At 41.1% G+C, this 6,018-nt stretch overlaps 1 long non-coding RNA gene across 1 annotated transcript; it reads left to right on the top strand.

The window, feature by feature from the left end:
- The first annotated feature begins 558 nt into the window (after positions 1-558).
- On the top strand, positions 559-5,740 carry LOC311270368. The gene is made up of 2 exons (XR_014624254.1): positions 559-1,073; positions 2,893-5,740. It is a non-coding gene; the product is annotated as an uncharacterized lncRNA (long non-coding RNA).
- The last annotated feature ends 278 nt before the right edge of the window (positions 5,741-6,018 follow it).

The following is a 6,018-nucleotide window of genomic DNA, read 5'->3' as shown; positions in this document are numbered from 1 at the left end:
GCCGACCACATTATCATCACCATCTTGTTGCTGCCGTTTACATACACCCTGACGCAGATACAAAAGATGCAGTACGTGTTTATGTATATTTCTATATTAATAACTATATATGTTCTGCAATTTGTGTAGCTGGAAGGTGTTTACAAACATTTACTTTGTTTGTGTAGCCCTATGGAAAATTAGGCCTAGAATATAAAAGTTCATAGATTCATAAATAGAATATGAAAGTTCATAGATTCATAAATAGATTATAAAAGTTCATAGATTCATAAATAGAATAAATAGGATTTAAAATGTTAAAAAATATTCAGAGGTTGCATACTGCATATGGTGTAGAAGAAATAGGATTTCATGGTTAAGTTCAAGTATTTGGCTATTTACTTGAGGCAAAATGTATTTTATTTTCTTAACTATAAAGTTCATGATGATGGAAATGTGTTAAGAATATTTTATTTTGAAAACTAGGAGAAAAGGAAGTCTAATGTACAGTTTTGCTTAATGTTTATTTTCTGAGCCAATCCGATGCGAGGCGAAGGGTCGAGAGGGAGAGAGGAGACGACAGGTTGTGATATATGCTACATAGCACTGCTACAGTTTTACGTGGACAACACGTCCAGTTAGACTTTACTATTGTAAATGTTTGTAGACAGACGGCGAGTGTCTCTTATGAGAACATTGTACAGCAGTGTAGTTGTGTTGTGTTAAGTTAAGTCGGGAAAATCGGACTGAGACACCAAAGTGCAACAGCAAGCTAACGCGGCTAGCGCTAGCTTATTAGCCACGGACAAGTGTAGCCTGCGCGGACACATTGGATATACATCGTCCGGACTGCTAAGTTAACTACATCGAGACCAAAGGACTGAGGTATCCAGCGGACAGCGGAGGACTCAGGTCGCCAGACATCTTGGGTGAGCTGTACTGAGGACATCTCTTCTTTTCCTGGATTGGCGCGCTGTCGGTGAGGGCGGCGGCCATTGTTTCAAGTGTTTCTCTCAGCATTGGAGCGCAGTGGACATCTTGTTTTTTGTGTCAACGATCCCAAGCTTCACATCAGGCCTGCAACGTTTGAACTGGTAAGTCATCGGGTACCCATAGTATTATTTAAGTTAAAAAACTGCCGGCTATAGAGTGTAAAATTGAAGGTTTTTGTTTAAAGGTCTTTGAAACTGAATATTTTGGTTCTGGTTTTCACAAGGAATTTTGAGGTATTGAAGTTCAAATAACTACCAGAGAACTGGAAAAAATACTTTTTTGTTTATTAATTATTGTGTGCAGATGTGTATATTTTTGGTGCTAAGTAAATAGTTAAATATATATCATTGGCAATTGACTGGTTTATTTGAAGTTGAGGCTTAAGGCATATGTTTAGTTCTGGACAAGAGAGGAAACGTTTATTTTAGTACTTTGTGACACTAAAATACAGTGAGTTTAAAGCAGTCATTTAAAGGTGAGTAAGTGTCATTAAATCAGAATATTCTTGCTATGTAGTAGCTATAAGAAGGTCAAAAGACAAAATAAACACACACCTACTGTTAGAGATAACATTTTATTAAAAGAACTCAGGATAGCTACCCCTGTTAATTGCCAGAACAGCAAAGGGGCGCTACATTTGTAACACTGTGTTGTATGATGACGAATAAATTACCTTGTACCTTGTAAGGAAAAGCTCACGTTTTCGCTTAGCGGGGTCCGTTTCCACAAATATGGCTGGAAATTGTCTGTGGTTTCATGCAATGTTGAAACACTGCCTTGAACAGTGGTCTGTGGCTTGCTAGCTGCTAGCTCGCCCAGCTGCATAAATATACATACATTCTGGTGATGGGGCTGGATGATATATTTGACTGAAGACAACTTCAATGCAACCTGTAGGAGATCAGTGTATTCAAGCTTGTCTTCTGTTGCACCAAAAGTTAAATGTTTTACAGCTGAAGTATGTTTGAACTTAGCACATGATGGACTGGCTTGTTAGGACACTAAAAGCACTAAAAGCCAAAGTCAAACGAACAAAACAGAAACTGAAACTCGAATGTGACTCACAGGACAATTTAAGCAAGAAAACCATTCTGACACCTGCAGGTACAGACAATTTCAAGCAGCCTCCTTCTGAGTTGAGTTGAGGTGGTAATGAGACAATAATGATGAGCCATTTTACCACATCTCATTAATCTGTGGGTGACTGGAAGCACAAACAGATGGCTTTTATGAGGTCGGTTATTTCCCAGAGGTCTTGGTCATATTGACTGGAGCAGGATATGACATCCCTTTTATCACAATCTTAATGTGTATATTAGTGCGTGAAATCTTCAGTGAAGAATAACACTAATATTTCCAGCCCCCACCTGAATGACAGTCACTCATTTAGAGATGCAACAGGCATGAAGGTCTTCTACCTGAAACATTTTCAAACTTCAATTAAAACTTTGCCTGCGGTTTGATTTTCAAAGTCACTCTCATGTGTCAAAGTATACTGACGGTCCATCTGCCTGGTCTGGTTTGGTGTTTTTATAGTGGAAATGGTGTCTATCCAGGAGTGCCAGACAGTTTCTTTTAATACAGGATTAAAGCCTGGATGTTGCCCATCATTGTAATCAGATAAACTGAGATTGATTCAACAGGTGTGAGCTGGAGGCAGATATCACCAGCTGTACAAAGAGCACCTGCAAGGGCATTTGTAGCTACCTATTTGAAAGAGAACTAATCAATTCAGTCAAAGTAATCAGGAAATGTCCCTGACTAGCTGAATTTCTGCAATTCCTGTATTGTCCGACCATATTTGACCCTTCAGATTGCTTAGAGACTGCTGGACTCATGTGCCTCCAGGCCCTCTACCAGGACGCAGTGCAAACTGGGATTTTGTCTGTTTCATTGCTCTGCCCTGTCTTGTTTCGACAGCTCTGGCTGTTCTTAAAGCATCCTCGCTCTTTGGTTTTCCTCTTGCATGCCAGCTCTGATGTCGCTCCAGCAGAGGATCTTCCAGAGAGGCCAGATTGTCCCAGAGGCTGCCCCAGGCACTGTGACGACAACGGGGCAGCTCTGCCCGCCAACAGGCCCGCCTCCTGGGAAGCGAGATCCAGACACACAGAGCACACAGACACTCTCGGAGAAGAAAAATGACACTGCCGGGCTTGATAACATGCTGCTCACACACAGAGCCCAGGCTGACACCCCCCTCACGGCAGCATGACATGTTGAATTGTCTCTCTCTGTGTTCAGTACAACCCATGAATCACAGCATAATAATTAAATCACACTCATTCACTGCTACAGTGGTCCACTCAAGGAGAGTCACTCAGTAGGGACAACTGTCTCTTATCCCAGGACATACTGTATACATATGTGGCAGTTACACAATATTCTGATTAATATATTAAATCTAATCTATCCCTTACCATCAAAATTATACCGTAGCTCAGTTAACAGCTGCACTGAGGCCAAAAGCCAATGTTAAAGCTGCACTCATCATTAACTTCATAATAAAAATTGGCCCATGTGACTATGTACATGTAATATATATATATATATATATTAAAGACATAAAATGACTCCACACAGCTTGTCCGGAATAAACAAAGTCTCCAGAGGCCCAGAGGTCCCTCAACACACAGTCAAGCTAGTGCACCCGGTTTTCAGTCTTCAGGCGGGGTGTGCGCTAATGCTTTTAGCTTGGCAGCTACGGTGGAGATCTTGGCTGGGCGTAAATAATGTCTATTCAGATCGATTTGGGATCTTGGAGCTTCAGACACTTGGGTTGTCCTGGACAAGCTGTATGGAGCCTGTTTTTTTTTTCGGTTGTTTACTTACACTTTAAAATAAATCCCTCTACATGGTTGTTTAGGAGAATGTAACACTGTTTTGCTGTGAAGCTCCAGAAATGTTTTGTGGACTGCAAAACTTAATTTCTTCGTTTGTTAGCTACTCAGCCGGGGTTTTGAACCCTTCAAAGTGGAAACAGACCGTCCCCCAGTGTTTCCAAGCGGCGTTATTGTTGCAAAGACAGCCCGATCACTTTACATTTTCCTCAGCGTTGCAACTACCAACAACACAAGACAAAACAAGAGTTTATTCAAATGGTGCCAGGGTGAGTAAATCGCCAGTCAGCCTTCATTTTCTCAAGAGTGGCAGACAGAACAGTGGAGTGAAGGCGAGGTTTATAGGAAACCAATCTAAATGCAGATGGTGTCGTTATTCTATAGCCATTACATTATGCAACATTTACTCCACAATTATATTTAAATCAAGCAATAAGAAAAAGCAAATGCTTCTGTTGTCAGTTAGTCTTGTCTTGGGAATCTCCATCTCCATGTGGGCCTATCACAAGACAGTCCTAACACTAACCTCTACCTAGGTAGAGGGAAGTAAAAACACTGTTAATAGTTGGCAGATGGTTGCAATAATTACCCAATAATGAATGATCAATGGCAACATGAGACATTTAAATTCATCACATCCCTGTTGAGCTGGTTGAGTTGGATGGACTGAATTATCCTCAATGTCATTGAAACTTAATTGCACACTGCAGGTACTATATGCAAATAAAATCCCTGTCAAGGTGGAAGGACTTATTGTTCAAACAACTTTCACAACATTTATTAATTATGGTTTAATATTAACTTGACGTTGTGATTTTAAAAAATAAGGGAAATGTATTTCTCGGGGCAAACGGTTCAACAGAGAAAAGAGGCTGTGAAGGTGTTTTAGAGGATAAATCGAATCACCTTGAGTAACATAACACCTTCAAAGCACTGCGAGAACTCTTCCTGGCAGGTTTGCCCTCATGTTTTTCACATGTTAAGCCTGTTCAAGCCACAGCTTTCCGGCATGACACGCATATCCGGGATCCCTGTGCAGCGTGAAAGAGGTGTGGATAACACGCCCTGAAAAGTGTGTTAGTGTTCGGAGAGCGTCCTTGCCCACAAACATGCAGTGAAATCTGTGACAGGTAGTGGACCGGTGTCAATGCACTCAGCATGTGTGTGAGCTTATGTTTCACACCGGGACCACTGCTGACCTTTTCATGCGTGTAGGTGTGTGAACTGTCAACACTTTGCGATTAGATCGTACTTACGAGGTGTCTCCGGTGGTTGCGTCAGGGCTCCTTGAATAACCCGACCACACGTTTGCGGCTGCTTCTCTTCCTAGATCATCAAATTCATAAGCAGCCATGAGTAAGTGGGAAAAGGTCAGCAATTATGTAAAACTGTATGCCTGTCTAACACATACACGTACACCATGAGACAAATTTCATTTTAATTTGAAGTTTAGCTGTTGGCTTTGTTACCAGCTGGAAGCAAACTCAGCTACAACTGTTCAGGGGATATGAGAACATTGAAACAGAAACTTCATATTGCAGACGGCTGATCTCGCTGTGGGATCCAGCCTTTTTCAAATCTGGCATGACATGAAAACAACATCTTGGCATACAAGGTGATTAATTACTCCATCTTTAACTGACACACTCCAAATCATTCCCTGTGGCTCTACTTTGACAAAAGCTTTAATGATTTTGTTAAAAGCGGCAGGTGCAATATTGTCCAAGCTCCGCCAAAACATCTCATCTGTAACTTTGAAGTTTTTCTTGTTCCTTAACCGACTCTGTCAGACTGTCTGTCTGTCTGTCTGCTGGCAATGTTTCACAGTCCTGAGGTGGCAGCAATGACATTGACACGGCACTAAAAATGTCACCACATCCTTCATCACCTCGGTGTAATTTGCTTTAATAAAAAAGTCTATTTCACCTCAACCTTCGCTCATATTTCTCATCCTTTCTCGACAATTTTTCTAGTACATGATTTTGCAAGGGTCACAGGAATATTGGCAGGGCCAGTGGTGGACTCAGGATGTTTAAGGGGCAGGGGTGGAAAAAAAAAAAGAAAAGAAAAGGGCAAACGTGCAGAAAGTCATGACATATGTATATTATTATAAAGCCACTTCACCACATTTTGTCCACTCTTCCCAAGAGGGCACTTAATCATGTTTTATATACCATAGGACCATCCAAGAGGGTATTTTTTTGATAAC

This window comes from Pagrus pagrus, assembly GCF_965226575.1.
Source record: "Pagrus pagrus genome assembly, chromosome: 15".
NCBI classification, from domain to species: domain Eukaryota; kingdom Metazoa; phylum Chordata; class Actinopteri; order Spariformes; family Sparidae; genus Pagrus; species Pagrus pagrus.
The sequence above is the reverse complement of the archived record's forward strand: the minus strand, read 5'-3'. Positions and strand labels throughout refer to the sequence as shown.